Source organism: Pteronotus mesoamericanus, unplaced genomic scaffold (genome assembly GCF_021234165.1).
Source record: "Pteronotus mesoamericanus isolate MK-2021 breed Mesoamerican mustached bat unplaced genomic scaffold, CSHL_Meso_final contig_40, whole genome shotgun sequence".
Taxonomy (NCBI): domain Eukaryota; kingdom Metazoa; phylum Chordata; class Mammalia; order Chiroptera; family Mormoopidae; genus Pteronotus; species Pteronotus mesoamericanus.
Genome location: NW_026555150.1, coordinates 10,657,616 through 10,680,099, shown reverse-complemented (window position 1 = coordinate 10,680,099; position 22,484 = coordinate 10,657,616). Strand labels below are relative to the sequence as shown.

Genomic DNA, 22,484 nt, shown 5'->3' with positions numbered 1-22,484 from the left:
CAAATTTAGAGCCCTATTTCACACATTCTACAAGAAATATTCAGGTGAGTTAAAAATTAATATGTAGACTCTAAGGCGTTTTAGGAGAAAATACAAAATTATATATTTCTTACCCTGAAGTAAAATATTCAAACCCAGAAGCTCTAAAGTAAAATATTGACAATATGACTATATTAAACATTTAAGACTATACAGTAATATATATATATATATATATATATATATATAAAAGTTAAAGGACAAGTAATATAATAGGATAGTATTTGCAACACATCTATAAAAGGGTTAATAGTTTTTGTTTACTTTTTAGGGAGAAAATTCTACAAATATTTAGTCAAAAAATGGATAAAGAATACCAAAAAGGCATTTAAAGCTTTTTAAAAAATAATAGAAATAGCCAAGAAATATACAAAACAGGTTTAGTTTCAAAAAATAATTAAGTTACAAATAAAATAACACATCATTGTCACAGTCAGATTAATAAGTATTAAAAATATTGGGAATATCTGCTACTGGTGACTGTGAAAGGAACTGGGTATTCATAGACTTTTTCTTCATCTTCTTAAAGCAGTCCCTTTAGCATATTTTGCTTGCTGGTTTGGTGGAGGTGTATTTTTTTAGCCGTCTTTTGTCTGGAAAACACCTTATTTCGACTTCCATTTTAATTGAGAGCCTTGCTGGGTAGAGCAGTCTTGGGTGCAGGACTTTGCTTTTCATTACATTGAATATTTCTTGTCATTCCCTTCTGGCTTGCAGTGTTCCTGATGAGAAGTCACCTGCTAGCCATATCGGGGCTCCCTTATATGTTACTTCCTCTTTCTCCCTTGCTACCTTTAGGGTTCTCTCTTTGTCTTTGATATTTGCCATTTTAATGATGATGTGTCTTGGTATGGGCCTCAAGGGGCTCCTCTTGCATGGGACCCTCTGTGCTTCCTGGACTTGTGTGACTTTTTCTCTCCTCCAATTAGGGAAAGTTTCCATCATTACTGTTTTCAAACAGGTTCTCTATCCCTTCTTCCTCTTCTTCTCCTTCTGGTATCCCTATTATATGGATATTATTATGTTTCATGTTTTCCTGCATTTCCCTCAATGCCTCTTCATTCTTTTTGAGTCTTTTATCATTTTCTTGCTCTATTTCGGAGCTTTTTTTCACCTTATTCTCCAACTTGCTGATTTGATCCTGTGCTTCATCTAACCTACTTTTGATTCCTTCTACAGTGTTCTTCAACTCAGAAATTGTATTCTTCATTTCCTCTTGTCTCTTATTGATATTTTCTATGTCCTTTTTCATGCTGATATAGTTTGCAGTAAGTTCCTCATAGTTTCCCTGTCTTTTTTGGTAATTCTCTCTGAGCTCACTTATCTCATTGAGTTTCCTTAGAACTGTTGTTTTGAACTCAATATCTGATAGTTGACTTGCCTCTATTTCATTTAGTTCTTTTCCTGGGGATTCCTCCTTTCCCTTTGACTGGGGGGGTGTTTCTTTGTCTTCCCATTATTTGTGAGATCCTTTTTTGCTTCTGCTTCTTAAGTTGATCGGTCTTGATTTCCTGACTTTGTGGTGTGAACTTCTATGGTAGGAGACCGCTGTTTTTTTCTTTGTGGATATGCCTCTGATGATGTCAGGTGTTCACCCTGTGTTACCTTAGCCAGTCTGTTTGAGACTTCCAGGAATGTACTGTCCGCGGCCTACTCCTTCAGCTGTTAATCTAGTCCCTTTGCACTCAGTAGGCCAGATTAGAGACGCCACAGATGGGGCAGAGTCCCTCCTGGGGGCGGGGTTATTGGGCCCTCTCATCTCCTGCTGCTCAGGGGAGTGGCCGGCCTCAGCCAGAAAGCTGCTTCCTGTATGGAGGAATGAGTCAGCACCGGGATCCCTCCAGCTACTTTCTCTCTTCTCTCCTCAAAGCCTCTTTCCCCATTCTCTCCTCTGGCGTCTCTAGCCCACTCTGCCCCTGCTTTGCCAAAGCCCAGGGTAAGTGGCTCCAAATAAAAATCTATGCATTGGCCCTTTAAACGTCTCTTTGCCTCTCCAGCCTCCTGTCTCTGGCAGAAAGCAACCCTGCCACTTTTTGTAGCTGGTTGTTATCTGTGTCCTGTTTGGCCTCTGGTGCTGTAGGCTGGAGATCCCAGCTTATGGTTTGAAACCTGCTCTTCTCAGGGGGATCCAACTGGCCGTTTCAATATATTTCTGGTACTGCTGCCCATGGGCGCCCTGCCCTCCTTCTCAGGTCTGTATTTACTCGTTACCAGTGAGGTTGTGCTAAAGCTGATTCTTCTGTTTGTCTGAGGTAATAAGGCTCCTCTTTCACTATTGTTCAGTTGTTTGTTCCAGGTGATTTCTCCACAATTTAGTTGTAATTCCAGGTTGGTCCTGGGAGGAGGTCAGTGTGACTTCTACTCACTCCTCCGCCATCTTGATTCTCCCTAGATTCTATGAATTCTTTTGTACGACAACAATAGTAAGACTTGTTTCAAACACAGATTAATTCTTTTTACAGGTTTTTCTTTAGTCACATTATATTCTCAAGGAGTAGATTCTAGTTTTGTCTTTTGTTGTTTTCAGTTCATCCCAGGACCTCTCTAAAGAATTAATGACTTCACTGTTCTCAGTATTGATACTCCTGAAGTGGAATTGTTGTAGGGGAGGTATGGATCTACAAAGATGCATTGGCATATTACAGGAATCTGTTTTCTTCTGTGTGTATAATTTCACAGTCTACAGCAGAGCTTTTGATCATACATTCTTGAAAAGGTAGTCCAAATGGGAAGCTAAGATTAGGAATGTGGAAATCATAACTCCAGAACAGTGATGATACAGTATACGAAAATTAATGTCATGGGGGACAGAGGGAAGGTAAAATTTTTGAACAATGAAGATTTACTGTCTCTATGCAGTTATATCTTTAAGGAATACTAAATCATAAACTCATTTGTTAATTAGAAGATAATTAAGATTGTAGCACAGTGATTGGATAAATAGTTAATGAAGGCTGAATGATGAAGAAAGGAAATTTGGTGAAATTATTGTGTACATTTGGGGAAAATGAAAGATACAAAATGTTATTCATGCAGTGCAGTTCATCAGTCTTAAAGGATACATATATCCTCACGTTAATCCATAAAATTTACCCTTCAAAAACAAAAAGAGCTCCAGCTCTCACTCTCCCATTCAGAGCATCCTACATTGAAATGCAAATTTATTTGAGTGCTACTTCAATTTTTACTCAATTAAAGCATGTGATAATAATATGAAATTATTATCCCCAAACCTAGTTTACCATTTAGTTACTGTTGTCTTAAGAACATGGTATATATATTCTGTGTGTAGTTACTGTTCCTACTGAGATGGCTGGCTCAGCTTATTCTCCTGACCAGATCCAGCTCACTAGCAAGTTGTCAAAACCAGTGGACTGGTTTCTGCAGGGAGATCCGTGCTTGCTTTGATAATTACCTCAGCTTTATGAAATAAATCAGCCTGAAGGGAAGACCTCATTACAGATCTGACAAGATAGACTCCAATTTCAATATGAGAACAACACTCTGTCCTCAGGCTCTGAAATCTGCAATTATTTATTTTATTTAGACAGAGACACCCATGATACAATCCTCTGGGCACATTTGCATACAACTATTAAATAGATAACCAAATGGTCAGTGTGTTAAGGACCTGTCCTGTTCCTGTCACTCAAGTGGAAAATTGGTCAACAGGAATTGTAGCGTGGCCTAGAGCCAGCAAAGTAGACACTGATAAATAACCAGTTTTGTAATCCCCCAGTCCCAAAGATGGGAGAAGAGTAATTGCTGTAACTGTTCCCAGGGATAAAATACAGGAAAATAAGGCTTTCTCTTCTCAGCTTCTCTGAAGACCGCCAGAGTTTATCCTGAGGAAAATGATACATCACCTGTCTACCCTATGTCACTTTGAACTGTTCTATCAAATCAGCAGGGTTTTTTTTTAACTTTGTTTTCAACGAAGAATATGATTTTGCTTCGTTTCCCAAGCTTTAAATTGCACAAGGGAAAAGGGTCTTGAAACATTCTTTTTCTTGAAGTTGGAAATACATCTTTTGCTTTTCTGCTCATGGAACTCAAATACCTTAACAGATTTAATTCAGACTTTTCTCAAATAATTCACCTTTACCAGGGCTAGGATATGTCAATACCACAGGAAAAACACAAGAGAACATTTTGAGCATAGGACAATACAGATTTAAAGAGAAATGGTACTTCTCCATTCCAGCTCTAGTGTCACTGTTAGCAGTGTTCCAGTAATACAGCACCCAGATGAAACTGAGCACTGATGAAAGCTTTAGGAGGAGGCATTTCAGTTTTAAGGGGAAAATGTGGTTCTTTCATGTTGGAAAGTTCAAGGTGGTGACAAATATAGTCTCTTCTCCTAAAAATAGTACAAGCAAAGCACAATCACTGACTACTCCCAGAATTACTTATTAATGTTTTACCTTGATGGCTGTGTATTATCTGGAAGAAAAAGTTGTAAAATGAATGCAAAGCTAACCTCTTCCAAGCTGTAAATAGGATGTTGTCTTGGTGCATAAGAAGCCCCAGTACTCTAATTTCCTTATTCCATTTATGAGGCAAGTTTATATAAATCCCTGATTGGATTAGAAGAAGTAACCTAACACTTACTTAGTGTCTAATATATGCTAGGCCCTAAACGTACATTCTCTCATTTAATTTTCCTCACTTTCCTATAAGTGTGGTTAGGGGAGGCATAATCATCCATATTGACAGTATAGAAACAGTCTCAAAGAGATCAAGTGACTTGTTTTATACCCCTTGTAAGTGGCACACCTAGTAAGTGGCCGATGTGGGTTTGAATCCAGAGAAGGGCTGCCCAGTAAAATTTTCTGTGATGATGGAAATACATATTCTATTCTGTGCTGTCTAATATAGTAGCTAATGGCCACATGTGGCCATTGAGCACTTGTAATGTGGCTAGTATAACTGGGGAACTGAACTTTTCATTTTATTTAATTTTAATTTGTTTTTTATTGTTGTTCAGTTACAGTTGGCCTACCTTTTTCCCCATGAGTCCTCCATTTGTGTTCCTTGGCTTGCTCCTTCCCCTTCTTTCCTTATTATCCTCCTCCCCTTTCCCCTCTGGTCACTGTCAGTTTGTTCTTTATTTCCATGTCTCTGGTTCTGTTTTGCTCATTTGTTTGTTTTGTGGATTAGGTCCCGCTTATAGGTGAGATCATGTATTTGTCTCTCACCACCTGGCTTATTTCACTTAGTCTAATAATGTCTGCATTTGGATAAGTCAAGTGTGTTGGACAACACTACTCTAGGGATTGCCTTTTCTTGACTGCAGTTTGTAAAACAGGAATCTGAACCTTGTTTCCATAGAGCTATTAAAAGAAGACCCATATATTGGGGTTTCTTTTATAGTGTTTTCTTTTATAAGGATCCTGGTCACTGGAAGGACTGTTTTGCTTCTTAAAAAGGGAGAATGAAGTTATGTAGAGTCAAGTTTAGAGGTAGAATGTATGACAGTCTACCAGTAGTCCCCAAAGAGTCTTCAGGAATCCTAGGCTAGAGGGGATACGGGAAATGCTGAACAAACCCCCAGATCATACTTCCTGCTTTCCTTCATGACAACCGCAGGAGCAGGTTGCTTGGTCTCTGGCACAGGAAAAATGACTAGTGCACCAAAAGTTATAGCTGAGTTAAGTTTAATATACATTTCTGGAGTACTTATACTATTGTACCAAGCACAACTTAGGGCATCTTGGAGGAGGAGAGATTTTTAAAACTGACTGGGATGCCTGTCCTCAAGGAGTTTACAACTTAATGGTGGTGGAAAGGAAGGATAAGACAAATACTCAAAAGAACTATAACACAAGGCATGCTCTAAAGTGTATAGGAAAAGTACAGATTAAGATCTGTGAAGGGCCAGAATAGATTGTTAGAAATTTTAAAAGCCTGAGTTTCTTGTTCTACTACTTATTACCTGTGTGACCTTGGGAAATTTACTTAAACTCTGTAAGTTTCCCTTCCTTTGTTGTAGAATGAGAGTAGAACTAGAAAATAAAATAATGGGATAATTGATGTGAACAGAGCACATTCTTAATAGCCAGTGAATGGTAGTTTCCTGGTGGCCGTGCTCTGTTGTGTATTTATTGGGTTGGGTGGAGATGGATAAAGAAAAGCATCATGAAGGAAATAACACCTGAGTAAACCCAAATGGAAGTATAGTATTCTGAAGGTTGGAAATCAAGAAATAGGTGGAGGAACAGTGTGAGCCAAAGATGTGGAGGTAGGAAATTCATGATTCAATGAATTCTAGATAGTCCCATTTTGCTAGAGTATCAGACTTTTCTATTCAAAATTTGATTCCCAGAAGAATCAGTGTCACCTAGGAACTTGTTATAAAAGCAGACCACAGCCCAGACTTGCTGAATCAAAATCTGCATTTTTAACAAGATCCCCAGGGAACATGTGTGTGCAGCAAAGTTCAATAAGTGATGAGGTACAGTACAAACTGGGGCACAGGAGGAAACAAGGTTTGGAATGAGTGGGGTCTTATTATGTAGGACTTGAATGCCTGGCCAAGTAGTTTGGGGAGTCACAAAAAGTTGCTGAAGTATCACAACCAATGAAAATCCACTATGACTTGCATCACACCTTGAAAAAGGCAAAGTAAGTATAAATTTTGCTCTGAAAGGTCTTACATTCACCACCATTCAAGCAAGCCCCTTAGTGGAAGAGGACTTTGGCCCTTTTTTCTCTCATTACTTCCCCGTCACCTTCACTCACCCATTAATTTTTTTTTACAACTACCTTGCTGCTGCTATATCAGTTACACAGATTATTGAACACATGAAATTGACTAAGTACATTTCATTTGTTGGCATCAGCTAAGACCTGAAACTGAGAAATGTTTAGTTGTTTGGCTGCTAACCCCTGTGGCTGGAGAGTGATATTGCAGTCCAACTCTTTTAGACATTTTAAGTATTCCCTCAGAAGTAGCAGGTGAACCACTGGGTAGTGAGAGCTCAAAATATGAAGTCAGTGGATTTCAGGCCTTGACTGAGGAAGAAGGAGGGGCTCCCAGAGATGGATTTTGCCTTGATTTGAATTTACCCAATTTCTCAGGACCTAACCATTTTCTTTTAAAGGGAACTGATCCAGAATAGAATTGTGTGTCTTTTTTGCTGAGGCTATACCATCTTAAATCTGTGGACCACAAATGCAAATAAGAAGTGGTAGTGACCCACAGGTTCACATTTCCATATTATAACCTGGGGCAATCATTAAAAGTATTAGATTGTATCATGAAGGATAGTCCTAATTTGACCTGTTAGTAGAAGGCTCTATAAAGTGAACTGTGAAAATAACTATTACAGCAGCTGGGCACAAAGACATCATTGATATTCTTTCACAAGAATCATGAAAATTCTTCAGTGCTTTCCTCAAAGCTCAGAAATCATTTGTATCTGTATGGAAGACATCATTGCATGTGAACTCCTTGACCTGCAGATTGGAGGATTCACTGAGAACCACACTTTCTCCTGAGATTTTTAAATTCCCTGGTTCCCTTGAATAACACATCATTATCCAAGTCCCCAGCCCACCTTTCTCCAATGTGCATACTTCCTAAGGTGGCCTCAGGTGTGTTATTAAGTCAGATAATCTGTATTTTGACATGGCATGAGGTAACAACTGGTCAACCTGGTTTTAGATTACTACATGGACTTGCTTAATTGTGAACATTGTAAGATACAGAAATAGCAGAAATCTATAACACTAATATTTACTATTTGTTTTCCTTTATTTTATCAATTTATGTTCCTGTTAGAGAAAGCATAAATTTTGTAGGCTTTGAAAATGAAGGCAAAAGATGTGAGAAGAAATGAATGATCAAGTTTCAAAGTGTTGTTAAATTTATTCTCAGAAATAAAAGAGCAAGGACTATGAGAAATGTATAAGACTTTAGAGAATTTCAAACTTTTCTCTTTTAATTATTTGTGACTTCCTCATTTATTTTTCATGCATTGATATCAATAAAATGTTTAAAAAGTTAGACATCCCATGTGCTCATTTTAAGAATGTAAGTAACTTAACAGTTAAACAAAATGCATCCTAGGCAGTTTTGGGAGGATAAAAGGAATCCTCAAATAGAGTAGGAGGTAGTTTTGTTATTTTTTAAGGTACAAAAAGCAAACTGAATTTCCAGGAGCATTGCAAGGAATGCTTCCCAGACTAAGAAGTGCCCAGTGGACTTAGGCCTGTCAGGAATTTATAGATAAGATTCCTGCTCTGCATAGATGAATGAACTAGATAAATTCAAATGTTTCTTTCTAGTCTCTTTCCTGTTTTACCATATATGGCAGAAAGTGGAAGAAATACCTCTTTAAGAGATTTAAAGATAAATTCTGTAGTTTGTGTGAGAAATACAGTATGGTAATTGATAATATTTTATGTTTTAAGTCATGATTGAAATTTGAACAACAAGAATTCTTGAAATTAAAGTGGTGGTTTTCTTTTTAAAATTTAAATAGTTTTAATGGGGCAGTTTTACTTAGAATAGCATTCAACATTATCACATATACATGACACAGAAAAGATCCTATAAGTACACATTGCTTTCCTGATATATTGGTTTATTTAGTGTTGTCCTAAGGGAGGAATGAAATAATACAATAACAGCAGTTAGGAAGCATTGGTATCATAGAATTTTTCTCTTTTTCTAGCCCTTGTTCTCCAGCTAGAAATCTTCAGAGACTGTATTGGGTCCTGGAAAATAATATAAAGCGTGGATTTGTATTCAGTGAATCAGCTTACTGAGTGAGATGTCTCTTTTTCCTTGATATGAGATCATTTTCTATAAGAATCAAGGCCTGAGATGGTATGCTGAATTATCAAGATTTTCACATATCTGGATCATATTTGAGGTGGATACACAGAAGGTACCTGAAATCTCAATCTTATTCAGTGCCAAACAAAAAAATCAGATTTTTTTTTCCTGAACTCCTTCAACTTTTAGACAAAGGTACAAACAGCAATGAAAGGGTTTAATGAGGAAAGTAGAGCATATCCTAAGATCAGGATATACCAGCTCAGACTAATCTCCTCAGATTGTACATCAATAGTTCTATAAATTAAAGTCAGAAATTCAAAATTAGAATAATAGCAGTTATGTATTGAGTATCTGCCGTATGCCAGATTTGATGCACATTGTTCTACATACGTGGCCTAATTTAATACATTTAACAGTCCCATGAGTTAGGTACTACTATTAACCTCCCTTTACAGATCATGGCTCTGGCTCTGAAGCTGTGTAAGATCCTTAGTCACCTGCTGAATAAGCTAAGGAAATGGATTAATATATTATTCTGTAAAATTATCAAATGCAAAACAAAATAAGAAAAAAAATTCTTGATTAACCGTTATTAATCAGAACCTCCTAATCCCCTAGCATTCCTTTTGATCAAGATTTTACCATACTACAGTATAGTACTCAAGTGATGAGGATGCATTTCAAATCTAATTATTTTAAGTAATGTTGATACAATCAACATCAGAACTTTTAAATTGTGGCATTAATTCTTGATTATCAGCTGTCAAGTCTTTAATAACTATATGAGTTAATAGAATGAATCACCTCTCCCTACCCTATTGAGTATTAATTCATTCATTCAACATCACAGGTGGCAGGCATTGTGCTGGGCACCAGGAATACAGTTGTATGGGGTGGGGGGGAGAGAGAGAGAGAGAAAGCGGGGGGAGGAGGAAGGGAGGGAGAGAAGCGTTTTTTAGGAGAACTTACAAACTTAACAGGGGAAAAGTTTGTGTTAATTTACTTGGAATAATAAGATAATCATAACTTTAAATACATATATGTTATACAAAGTATTATATATGTATATAGTATGTTTATCTTTGCAACAACCCTGTGCAATGTTATCAACCCCTTTTTATACATTATAAAAAATAAGACTAAGGGAAATTACAAGAATTGCCCAAAGCTACCCAGCTAGAAAAGCACAGAGCCAGGATTTGAACCCCTGATATATCAGGCTTCAAAGTACACACAGTTTCCTCTATACCATTCAATCTTCCATGGAATTTGTTTTGGTCAGTACGATATTGCAGAAAGAAATAACTAACAAAAGTTTAGAACAACACACTAGTGATATTTGACTCTGGAACTACTTACGTGAAAGAAATATTTTTATTTGTAAATTATACAATATAAACATCTGGTGTTCTTTGAAAATATCCTTCGTCTTGATCTCAATGTTTTCTAATCCACAGGATTTTTTTTTCATTCTAGTCATGGTAGGGATTTAATAGAACATAGATGTGATGCAGCGAATGGTTGACTTAAGATACAGAAGCAGGTTTTCATTATTTTACTTAGTTACTCAGAAGATGTAAGGGAAGAATGTTTGAGAGTTCTTAGAAGACATTTAATGGAGGTGTTCCAAGTGGAGTCTGATTGCTCAAAAAATGGTACTTGTTACATGTGCTGAAACATTAGTATAGGGATACTTTTTATTAAAAACAATAATGTAAAGTTTTTTGTTAGAATCAAAGTAATAATGGAAAGTCGCTTTGTTAGAACCTTAGCATTAATTTTACTGAAACCTGATTGACTTTTACCTGATTGGATCCCAAGCTTTTGATGACATTTCACAACAGTGCCTCAATAATTATATAAATGTGGGTCATAGAAAAATTGAGGGTTAAAGAATGAGCCATGTCAGGCCAACCTGATTCCTCTGTTAGGATTAGAGAACCAGTGGATAAAAGTCTCAGAAGAGATGGCCTAACATTGGGCTTTAACAAAGCTTTTAATTCCACATTTCAGGGAATTTTAATTGAAGCACTTGAAAATCCAGGTGCTCCTGCCAGAGGAGTACAAACTATTTCTGCTCGTCCCTGGCCAAATAGTGTAAGACTTAGAGAGTGGAAAAGGTATTTTGCCATGTTATTGGTGCAGCAGCTACTAGTAAAATAGCAGTGCTTCTGATACCATTTGAAGAGGATGTGATTAACACTCCTCAAATCTGGGTTATAACTCTCAACACTTCAACCACTAAATAATCCCCCCTTGCAAGTTATCTATCTTTGTTTCTATTTTTCATTTGCTATGTAGTTATACTTTTATTTTTTTGGAAACCTCTATATCATCATTTGGAAAGAGACTTTGACACCAAGGTATTCTAATGAGTAGATCTGCATCGATTCAACAATCCTTGCAATGAAAGAATGGGAAAATGTCAAGAGATAATTTAAGGAATACATGGTGGTTAAGCTTTTGCAAAGAAAGAGTGGGTCCAACTATAGTCACATTTGAAGAGGATCCTATCTCTATAAGGGAGGAGGTAGAAGATAATTGAAAGCATGTGGCCAAACATGTTAATTTCCCAGAAACAGGAGGGATATTACAAATGACAGAGCCACAATCTTGTAAGACCTTTATTTTAATTCTACCTGTCACTAAAATCTGTAAAAATTACAAACAACTGGTTTAAGGAATTCTCTGGTTATTCCTAGACTCTTAAGATTTACTTTTCCTCTAGTGGCTCATATAATAAAATCTGGAGAAATCCCAGTCCTTAACGGAGTCTGGATTTTGGCTTCTTTCTCTTCTTTAGGATTGAACCAGCTGCCCTTTGACCCTGCCAACAACAACGAACCCCTGCAGTTTGGTAGTGCCAGTGGCTCTCTGGTCACAGAAGGCCTCATTGAGAATGGAGGGGAGTCGAGCAAGAAAAGAAAGAGAACAAATGCTCCTTCAGGTAAGCTAGGTGATAATTCACTGTCTTAAGCCAAGGCTATTGAGTCAGCATTCTCCAAGAGCCTAGTATGTATGTGGCAAGCCTTCTGCTAGAATTTGTAGGAACTATAGAAATGAGAAAGAGTCCCCTATGTTCAAGGAACTCATGGTGAGATGGGGGAGATGGGGACACATACATAAATAGCTCATTTTAAAAAATCATAGGTGCTATGGTCAATGCATAAAAGGAAGACAAAACCTGTGGGCATTGTGCAACACTTCCCAGCAGAAGTGGCTTTTGCAGCTGGCCCTTGAATATGTAGGCTTCAGATAGGAAGAGATAAGTAAAGAACATTGATTTAGGTAAAAGGAATTGCATGAGTGAATGCTTTTCATTTTACATTTTTCTTTATATGTGCATGTAACAGGCTACCCTCACTTTTACTTTTGATGAAGATATTGCATCTCCCTACCCTACCCTGGTTTCCTCCAGTACACACTATGCCTGCCTGTGTGTTAGGCCCTCATAGCTCTCTTAGAAGAACTGAGGAACCTATTTTCCTAAATCCTCTATAGCAGCCTCTCCCACAGTCCTTCCTCTCCTTCATGCTCCATTTATCTATTCTCAGTTAAATTCTCCAAATTGACTGGGGAAACAATAGGAGAACCAGATCTTAACTAATAATTTGATATTTAAAATTTTTTTTTTGCTTTCTTGTTTGGCCGTTTATTTGAAAATAATATCTTTACTATATACAGACTGATCTGAGAATCTGGGATGGGCCTAACAGACAACTCGTGGTGTTTTTGGTCTGTTTTGTTTTTTTAACTATTAGTTTTACATTCAACTTAAAACATGAAACATGTTTAAAACATATAACATCATATCTGACTCTTAGATCATAGGTCTTTCTGCTTATAAATCAAGATATTTGTTAAGTAGAAGTTTGGAAAATAAAAATATAGTAAAACATGAGCTAACTGGAGCCCTCAAGAAAAGAGTGATTCTTTGAGAGCTGTATTTTCTAGACCATTGGAAAGGCATAGTATATAGCCAGGGAACTGGCCGGAGTTCTAATCCCTAATTCCAGGTCTGTCTCTGTCTGTGGCCTGGGGTTGGTTCCTTGACTTCTCTGAGTTTCACTTTCGCAGCTGTGAAGTTGAAGTGATACTAAACCCTACTTCTTTTTCTATGAGTCTGTTTTGTTTTTGTTTTGTTTGTTAGTTTATTTTGTTCATTAAATACCACATATGAGTGAAATCATGTTACTTGTCTTTCTCTGGCTTATTTCCCTTAGCATAATGTTCTCAGAGGGGAGGGTAATTGCAGGGCTGGGTGAAAAATGTGAGGGGATTAAACAAAAATAAAAACTCATAGAAAGACAACAGCATGGTGATTACCACAGGGGAAGGGGGGTGGAGGAAGTAGTAAAGGGTAAAGAGGGGATACATGGTGATGGAAGGAGACTTGACTTGGCGTGGTGAACACACATTACAATATACGGATGAGGTATTATAGAATTATACACCGGAACACCTGAACCTATATAATTTTATTAACCAATGACAGCCCAATAATTTAATTAAAAAACAAAAATAAAACCTACCTCTCATAATTGTTAGTAGAATTTAATGAAATTATACAGGTAAAGTGCTTAAAATGATATCTGCACATATTAATCAATAAATATTGCTTTTATTTTGTTATTATATGATAATATTATGAATTATCTTTTTAAGCATCAACACATTTCACATTTTCAGGTTAACCATTATGGCTACAAATCATATGCATGTATGTATAAACTTACCTGCCATTTTTAAATAAATTTATTTTTCAGTTACTGTTGACATACAGTATATGAGTTTCAGGTGTACAACATAGTGATTAGACATATATATACCTTACTTACTAAGTTATCACCCACTATAAACTTATCTGCCTTTTTAAGGGCATTTATTCAACATGATCTAAAGTCTGCTTGATCATTTAGAGACATTATTTTAGTCATTAGTTATTGTACTGCACTATATATTAGGGTTTTCTAAGGAATATAGGTCTTTTAACTCTACACTAAATTGTTCTAGACTGTTGTTTCTTTATTTACTTACAAGTACATTTTAAACATATCCTGTCTTCTTTCTGCAGTCTGTAGTCACTTGTAGTTTCTCTCAGTGTTCTTTAATGTAGCAACCCTTTTTTTCCTAATCAGTTATGAACTTTAAAAAAAAACAAACCCACCAGCTCTCCAAGTTGGTGTCACAGATGACAGATTAGTATGTTAAGCAAGAGTTAAATCAGTTGTAAGAAAACCATCTATGAAGAGAGTTACAAGATTCAGTGCATCAACTTTAACACACCTGTGTTGCTTGCTCTAAGGCCTGTTTTTGATCACTTATTAGCTTTCCACCATGTTCATGATAAGTGATGTGCCAGCTTAGAGAAATACCTCCTGAACTGTAGTTAATTCATGAGAGTGGGGAAAAAGGGTATGCATTAATCTGAACTGTGAACTAATTAAACAATTGCAGTTTTATTTCTAATGAGCATATTCAGTGAGACCAAAGTATCTGTTGCCCATTTAGGATTTTGCAGTAGATTATGCTAATCTATGATTAGCAGAATCAATTTGCATTCTAATAATGAATAGGCTGAAGTTCTTAAAAAAAAATAACTGTGTGTTCTTTAAAATAGGCCAAATGAGCCCCTGACAGGCAAAATTAGCTCCCTTGAAATCTTGGAGGGGTTGCATTTTTTTATTACTGTTCTGTTACAGTTGTCCCAATTTTCCCCAGTTGCTGTCCCCTGCCCCCCCCCTCACTTCCACTGTCAGTTCCCTCCCTGTTGTCCATGTCCATGGGTCATTTATACCTGTTCCTTGACTAGACCCTTTCTTTCCCCTTTTATCCTCCTCCCCACCCCTCTCTGGTCTCTGTCAGTTTGTTCCTTGTTTCCATGCCTCTGGTTCTGTTTTGCTTATTTGTTGGTTTTGATCATGAGGTTCCTCTTATAAGTGAGATAATATGGTATTTGTCTTTCACTGCCTGGCTTATTGCACTTAGCAGAATCCTCTCCATTTCCAACCATGCTCTCGCGAAAGCTCTTTCATCCTGCTACATAGCATTCCATTGTGTAAATGCACCATTAAAAAAAATATTTGTTTATTTATTTTTAGAGAGACAGGAAGGGAGTGAGAGAAACAATTGAATGTGTGGTTGCCTCTCGAGTGCCCCCTACTGGGGACCTGGCCTGCAATCCAGGCATATGCCCTGACTGGGAATTGAACTGGCGACCCCTTGGCTCACAGACCAGCACTCAATCCACTGAGCCACACCAGCCAGGGATGTACCATTATGTTTTGATCCACTCATTTACTGATGAGCACTTAGGCTGTTTCCAGCACTTGGCTATTGTAAATAACACTGCTATGAACATCGGAGTGCATAGGTTCGTTTGAATTGGTGATTCAGGATTCTTGGGACATAATCCCAGCACTGGAATTTCTGGATCAAAAGGCAGTTCCATTATTAGTTTTATCGAAGGCATTTTTGTACACCAACAATGAAATATCCCTTGAAATCTTTTTCACACTATTTGCTTACTGAACCCTTTCTTTGTAAGTACAAAGGTAACTAGCACAAGTTAAATTAGTACAAATTTCAAATTACTATAGTTCACATTAATGAGGTTTTAATATATGGGAATCTCATAATTGTTCACTGGCAATCATATGGTATTATAAATGTGCAGATTGCTTTATAATAGTATTTTCTTCCTATGCAGTGCTAGAGAAAAGGAAGAGGGAAGACATTTTGTACGTATATATTCCTCTTCCCTTTGCTACCATTCCCTGCATCGTAGCAAGAAGGAAAGCTAGGTTTGGAAGTTCCTACAGGAGATACAGGCCATTTTAGTTTTAAGCTGTAGCCATTACATCACTTAACCCTGTGACCTCTTTGAATCAAAGCCCCTTCTCTCTATCACTTACCCACTACACCTTTTTGGCTTCCTTCCCCATTTCTTCTAACTCACCATTTTATACAAACTGCCTTTCTTTTATACTAAAAATAATTTCTAAAAGGTCCCTAGTGACCTCCAAATTTTCGAACTAAGTGGACTTTTGGCAGTTCTCAACCTCCTAGACCTGTTTACTTCATTTCATGCTGTTAACAACCTCTCCTTGCTTGAATTATCTTTACTCATGCCTTCCTGGGCAATTCACTTTGCAAATTCATCTTACTTTTGTCTCCTTCATGCATTCTTTCTCCTTTTCCTACTATTAGCCATATTTATAGGTGAAGAAATAGAAGTTAAATAATACCCAAGGGTGAGCATATAGCAAGTAGTTTAGCCAAGTTTCCAACTCCAAAGCCTATCTTTAACTACTATGTCATAATTACTATGTCTGTAGATATTGGGAACTTGGATCCATTACTAAAATGTATATTAAACATTGGTATCACATTTGGGAAATCTATGTTTGTATTAGAATAAGATGAGCAGAGCTTAGATTTGATCATTTCTAGGATCTCTCAAAACTCTGAGATGTCTTTTTTTTTCCAGTTTATTTTTCCTGCTAATCTCCAAAACAAGTCTTCTATTTCAGCCAAGGCTATCAGATACTTTCTCCAAAAAGGCACAGTGCCCACCTACTTCAGTACCTATTCCTGTCATTTCCTTTGTGTAGTGTGCCCTTCCTCTTCTTTCACCTGTTAAAATCCTGTCCAACAGACCACACCTAGTACAAGTCCTGTCTTCCTCCTAGTTTGTATTGTTCACTTTTATCTCTGAAACCCTTTGATCATTATATTCATATGAATCACTTGGAACTGATTATAGACTACCTTAAACTATTGGTTATCTGTTCATACAGATATGCCTTAGCCTTTCAATGTAGTCATTAGCGCCTTATTGGAAGAGCCTCTGACTCATGTCTTGCACACAATAGATGGTCAAGAAATATTTGTTCATCACACATTTGGCTGAAGAATTGCTTCCGCTTTGTCTTAATCTTCTCTCTTACTCTCTTTTCACTCTCAAGGTGGAGCTGTGTGCAAAACTGGGCAGTTGCTATCTAATATTCATCATCTGACTGCCTTACTTCTTCCTAAAGGTCAAACTTCAGGCATTAGTGAAATTACCTCCTGAGAGTACCCACACATCAAATTTCATGCTTGTGAAGAGAATATGTGGCCCTAATAAAATCTTTGCCTCTTTACTAGGTGGCACTTCATGAATTCCCAATGGAAAATGATAGGTAGAGTTTGGGTGTCCTGTCCCAACTCCTCTGTGAGGTGGATCAGCAATATGGATTAAATATTATTGCAATATTTGACCAAAAACTATTTCTTTGTGGATCTGACTGCTTTGCAGCTTTTATCTCAAGATAAGCTCAGGATTCTTCAGGGTTTGCTCTCAAGTTTCATCTTTTCCCCATGGAAATGTTCCCTCAGTGATGCTGCAGCTACACAAAGTATGTAAGATTGCAGTGATTGCACTCGTACAGAGTAGAAGATTGTTAAACCCTTGTCAAATTGTAATGCCAAGTTTCTGTCCAGATTCCAGCTGCCACCTGGCTTGAGATACACATTGATTTGTAGGAAAAAGAGATACCAACCCTCTTCTCAAATACTTCCACTAAAGTGAAAGAATCCATAAGGCCAACTAGATGATGACTAAAATCAAATGCATTGTTTTAAGCAACATCATGGTACATTAATTCTCAAATAAAATGTCAACTCTCTGAAAGAGGGAGCAACTAACCTGGAGATAATTGTGATGCCAGAGTGATCATACAGATGTGAATATAATCCTATTTCCATTGTCTTTTCCTATAGGCCTGTACTGAAAGATAAGTCTTCACTTAAATAGGTGATGCCCAGTTCTAAGCAGTATTGCCAGAGTTTATGTGAATGATGAATAGCTCAGTATGAAAAAATGGATCTTCAACCATTTTCCATTTGCAATAATGATTAAATACCAAATGTTCAATATCTGCAGGAAGGCCTTTTGATTCAATAATAATTCGCATTGGTGTGGTGATTCTTTCTCTTAATATATCTTCATATTTCATTTCATTTTACAGATAAGGTGCTAATAACCAGAGAGGAGAATGACTGTAACTCTGGTGAACTAGCAACACCAGGAAGGTTATGATATGATAAGGACATTCAAGTTGTATCTAAACTGGATTTAGACCCATAATTCAGTTCTCAAGGTTTCCTTTAGACTTTCTGTAGCCAAAATGAGACGGCAATATCAAAGACAGTAAACAGCTCCAGTAGTTCCAGTACTAAGACTCAATGAATAAGAGGTAGTGGGCCTGCAGAGCAGCACAGAGAGTTTCAGTCAGACAGAAGGAATAACTGTATATTGGAATGAGGTTTCAGGGGAAGTTGTTCAAGCCCATTTGGAAGAGAAACATAAAAATGAGATGAGCACTCATCTGCCTGGGAGTACTTTTCTCTTTTCTTACCTAGAAGAGGGACAATGAACCAGGAAATTTTTCTGTAACACTTAAGCTCTTTGATTTACATCAGAACAACAGGGCTAAGACTTTCACTTCACATGTACTTTGAAGTCCACAAATGAAAGCATTGATTGTTTTTAAAGAGAGAAAATGCCACCATTTTATATTTTGTTATGTGGTATTTCTAGCATGTCAGCTGAATTATTATATTGGTAAAGTCAAGAAGAGCCTATTGTTCATTCAGATGGTATTACAATAAGAAATAGACTAATAGCCCTACTCAGTTTCTTTAGTCTTTAGACATATTTGCTGATTACAGTCTCAAGAAATAAAACCATATCTTGATAATTAGATGATCAAGAAGGTATTCTAACTTCTTTCTTTCTGAGGTCTGATAGAAAGTTAGTGTGAATTTTTTATCTTCAAGGACTGTCAGGAGGAGAAGAGATTGAGAGTGGCCCAAAAGAGTCAGGATAGAAAAGTGCAAATACTCTCTCTTAAGTTGCCCCAACTATTGAAATAGCATTGAAATGATTTTATGACTTCGTTCTACCAAAATATTTAGGAGTTCTCTCAGCAGACATGGATTGTGGTTCAACCTCACATGTTGGTAATATAGAGGCTAGTGTTGAATCATAGTATTTTAGAACTGGAGGCAACCTCGTATAACTAAGCCCATCATTTTACAAATGAAAAAACCGAGACCCAGAGAAGGGACTTGTCTAAATTCACATGGTTAATTAGTGGCAGAATCAGAGCTAATTATTACTAGACCTATATAATCATTTCAGGTTGGCTAGGACTGTGGCACATGATTTGATTCATTTGAACTGCAGAAAATGTGTCTATAACCTAGAGGAGCTGGCTTCCCCAGGCTAATAGCATCATATGATTGTCGCAAACTAACCCAGTGGTATATGAAGTCTAATATCTTTTCTGTGTGCCACGCAGGGGAGGACCATTTGATCTCAAGCTAGAAAAGGAGTTTGAGACAGGGAAACACCTATGAGTGAATTGCATCTGTAGAGCTGAATTCCAGCAGCTCAGCAAATCACAGAAGAAACTCTATGACACCTGCTTACATGTCAGTGGAAAGTTTGTGTCCCCCATCCCAGCCCACCCTTGGGGATACTCCTTCCAAATAGGAAAAAAATATATAATCATGTTTTATCTGTGATTTATACTCTCTTTGAAATATTTTCTAGAGGGTGTCTTTTAATTTCTTGATACCTTTGCTAAAGAGTTTTCTGAAAAAAAAAATCAGTTTTAGATCAGTAAAACTCAATTTCAGACTAAGAAGATCCTTAGATTTTGCTTTCCTCTCCTGTTAGTTTACTAAAGTTATCAAAACAACTGTAATTTTTTTTTTTACCTCAGGGCCTATAAGGGACTCCCTGGCCTTAATAAGAGAAAGGAGTATACTCAGTCATGTAGTAAAAGAAATATTGATGATTGTGTTTTTAGTACTGGATATGCCACTTACTAGTATTTTGACCCTGAGTAAAGCATAGAGAACTTTTTTTAAAGATTTTATTTATTTATTTTTAGACAGAGGGAAGGGAGGGAAAAAGAGGAGAGAAACATAAACGTGTGCTTGCCTCGCACGTGCCCCCCACTGGGGACCTGGCCTGGGGACCTGGCCTGCAACTCAGGCATGTGCCCTGACTGGGAATTGAACTGGGGACCCTTTGCTTTTCAGTCTGGTGCTCAGTCCACTGAGTCACACCAGCCAGGGTGAAACATTTTAAATCTCAGTTTCCACATCTGTTAAATGAAGAAGTGGTTTTGAAAACCCAGATACTACTCTTACTGTTACTGTTGCTGTTTCCTAGAGTTTGAGAGTCTTGAGTTCTTTTCTCCTTCTAGTTTTGCATCAAACTGAGAACAAACACAAAAATCCATGTGAGGAAAAAAATATGGTATCAGCTTTATTATAATTAAAACTGGATTGAAGAACATGGCTTGAGGCTAAGGCCTAATGAGGCTTTCTACTATCTCCAGCTCAATATCTATACCTTGATATCTACCTATGAGAAGGACTGAGTCTGCAGAGCAGACTTCTTATCCTGCCAGTGTCATTGAGAATGATGGCCAGTGTCATAATTCAGTTGGAAGCTAGAAATTAAGAGCAAGGTGGGCCTGTGGGTCTGCCCCTGGAAAAGAGTACCTGTGCCCTGAATAAGATCTACTCACTTTGTAAGAGAAAGAGTCATGTCAACCGAAGGACATCTGACCTGACAGCCAGAATGCAGAGGTTAGACCATGAATGAGAAGTAACTTTTATTTTAATTTTACAGATCATATTAAATCAATCCTCCTATGCCAAGGAACAGAGGTGGGGTGAAAACCCAGAGAAGTTTCTATAGTACTGTCTGTCCTCTTTTACAAATAGAATGGATATTCCCTCCTTCCCCTGAAATAGTGAAAAGTATGAGAAGAACCCCCACATTCCCAACATTTCTGTTTATTTGAACATCAACATGACTTCTGATTTTTCAGTCCTATCCTTAGAAATTATTTTAAACCAGGGAAACTAATAATGCCAGTCTATTATGTGGTACAAATCAATAGGGTTATTCTGATATAAATGTGCTACATTTAGATTTTTTTTTACTTCTCCATGTGTGAAATCAAGTCAAATTCCAGAGGGCCAACCTCATATCATCTGATTCACCTTACAGTGAAGAGATTTGTTTTTCATGAATTTCAAGCATGCACACCTCTGCTACCATTTCAGCATTGTCATTCACATGGGCTGCAAACTCAACAAGTCTTCCTTTCTCTTCCATGACACCAAAGTATAATAATTATAATACTTGATTACAAATAACAACTAATATTATGGGATACCAACTGTGTGCCAATCTATTAACTTACTTGATTTTCATAGTAATTGTATGATTATGCTCATTTTAATGATAACAGAATTTAAATACAGAGAAGTTAAGTAATTTGTCCAAAATAGTAAGTAGAGGAAATGAGATCTAAACCCAGGCAGCATACTTGTAAAGTCAGTGTTCATAATCAATTGAATCAGAATAGAAACTGGGAAGATAGGCATCACTGTTATTTAAATGCTCCCCAAATGATTGCAATATGCAGCCAGGCATAAAACCAGTGCAGCAACCCCTACGCATCAGAGTAAGCAGGTGTATCTAGGCCACTGTGTTTCAGAATATTGGCTGTTTGTAGTAGTCTATGACTATATTTAGAGTCTCTGTCAAGAACTGAAGCGACAGTGAAGTAGCAGACCAAAAGGTGGCAAATAAAGTGGTTATGTAAATGTTGAACACTCTAGGTATTTCAAAACAGAAGAGACTGCCTAATTTGCAGTTTTCCCTTTCTGTTCTATTTCCTGATATCCATTTATTATCTATTGAAATAAAAATCTATGATAATGAAATTCCCTCTTATAATGAGCTAGGAGACAGTTTTGATGTTTTCCCAGTCTTCAATTTCCTTGATAATGAGAGCTATTCAATTTAAGCCATGCAAGTTGTAGTATTTTAAACTGAGCAATTGCTTGTGTCACAGAATTAATTTTAAAATATTTTGCTTATTCTACATTTGAATTTTAAGCAAAAGCAACTTTCATGTACAAGCCGGTTTATGGAATGTGGTGAGTGAGGGTTGATGAAAGTAGCACAGAAAGCTATGAGAGGTATGTCCAACTTCTGAAATGGAATGTACCATCTTGGGGGTGGGGACAGTTTTCAGCATATGGCATTTCCTAGCTACAGTCATTTTCCTGTGTATATTTGATTCAGTAACAATACAGGATTATCAACTTTTATTAAATATTGATTGTATGACAACCACTATCACCAGGTGCCAAACACACTTACACACACACACATTCTCTCTCTCTCTCTCTCTCTCTCTCTCTCTCTCTCTCTCTCTCTCAAGCAGATATCACAACCAATCTAAGACATGGAAAACTTTCCATGCTACAGCTAGTAAGTCATAGACCAGTTCTTAAAAAGAGGGAGACAGGATAACCTAGTTGTTAAAAGCATTTGCTCAGAATCCTGGCTCTAACTGTAGGCAAGTTATTGCAGCTCTTTGAGCCTCATTTCCTCACCTATAAAATAGCGATAATAATACCAAGTGTATAGGTTGTTTAGGAATTAAGAAAATAAATAAATAGTGCTTAATGCGTGGTATTCAAGTATTGATTTCGTGTTAATACGTGGTAGGCATTGTGGTAGGCATTAAAAAGACAGCTGTGAATAAGACAAACTCCAACCCCAGCCTTATAATGCTCA

At 37.1% G+C, this 22,484-nt stretch overlaps 1 protein-coding gene across 7 annotated transcripts in view; it reads left to right on the top strand.

Moving 5' to 3' along the window:
• The window catches only part of ENOX2 (ecto-NOX disulfide-thiol exchanger 2), a 384,343-nt gene that overhangs the window by 146,750 nt on the left and 215,109 nt on the right, over positions 1-22,484 (top strand). For all 7 annotated transcript variants that reach the window (XM_054577016.1, XM_054577017.1, XM_054577018.1 and 4 more), the window contains one exon: positions 11,628-11,771. The gene's annotated coding sequence lies outside the window, so the exon portion shown is untranslated. The remainder of the gene's footprint in view (positions 1-11,627; positions 11,772-22,484) is intronic.